This window comes from Triticum aestivum, unplaced genomic scaffold (assembly GCF_018294505.1).
Source record: "Triticum aestivum cultivar Chinese Spring unplaced genomic scaffold, IWGSC CS RefSeq v2.1 scaffold38700, whole genome shotgun sequence".
Lineage (NCBI taxonomy): Eukaryota > Viridiplantae > Streptophyta > Magnoliopsida > Poales > Poaceae > Triticum > Triticum aestivum.
This window is the reverse complement of record NW_025291523.1, coordinates 1-1,054: the sequence shown is the minus strand read 5'-3', so window position 1 is coordinate 1,054 and position 1,054 is coordinate 1. Positions and strand designations below refer to the sequence as shown.

Sequence of the window (1,054 nt, the reverse complement as noted above, 5' to 3'; positions counted from 1 at the left end):
TCTACACATAATGCTTTCAATTATCTCTCAGAGTACTAGAAATAAACTAGTTGTAATGACTGACACAACATAGTTTCACAATCGAGTTATTTACAAGTCACCAAACTGGAATAATTGCTACCATCTTTTCCGCAAGATTATTCATCACCTAGCAGATCATCTTCTTCCTGATAATCTAAGTCTTCATCTTCGTCCACCTCATCATGTATCAAACGGCGGCGAGTTGTCGTTCCCCTTCCCCTACCCCTACCCCTGCCCCTACCCCTACCCCTGCCCCTGCCCCTCCCCTGGGCTGCTCTGCTGCCACCAACTGCGAAGCTTTCTGTTCGTTCTTCGCATGACGCCCTATTGTGACCTGCCATAAGGCCGCAATTGCTGCATCTTCTTGTGCACTTCTTTGGCCCGGGTGCGCCGATCCTACGCCCTTCTTCTGATCTACAACCCTTCGTTTTTGCAATCGGTGGTGCTTTAAAATTATCTATCTCACGGCCAGCTGGATCACTGCAACCTCCATAATCAAACACAGGCATGACATCAGGAGGAAGTGCCTCAACCTGATCCCTAAGTTCTGTCATCACATGAATGACTCTTTCATATCCAACTGTTGATCTGTCCCCCGCTCTAACACAGGCATAAGCCAGTCTGAGCATATTTAAGTGCTTTCCACTATTTGATGTCCCATCGGCTCCAACCTGGAGAGTGTCATTCCTGTCATATGGTGGGTCAATCTTTGCATTCCTTGTGTACCTTCTATACACATATTTGCTTGGAAGTTTCTGAATCTGCTCATTTGTCATCACTATAATAAGGTGTGGGCATAGCAGTCCTGTGCAATGTCACACATACAAAAATTAATGTTCATTCTCATCATAATCTTTGCCGCTGAAAAAAACGACAAACCAAACTCTACTAACCTGTGTGCTCCCACTGCTTGCACTCACACTTGTATTCTTCTTTCTCTTCATCACAAACCACTTTGAACTCATGTTGGGACCACGAAAAAGTCGGCCCTTCTCTACCGTACACCACAAGGAAACGACCAGCGCCAACTTTC

At 45.6% G+C, this 1,054-nt stretch overlaps 1 long non-coding RNA gene across 1 annotated transcript; it reads right to left on the bottom strand.

The window, feature by feature from the left end:
* Positions 1-2: 2 nt before the first annotated feature.
* Positions 3-1,054, bottom strand: LOC123178887 (uncharacterized). The gene is made up of 2 exons (XR_006489934.1): positions 915-1,054; positions 3-826 (listed from the first exon to the last, which is right to left on the bottom strand). It is a non-coding gene; the product is annotated as an uncharacterized lncRNA (long non-coding RNA).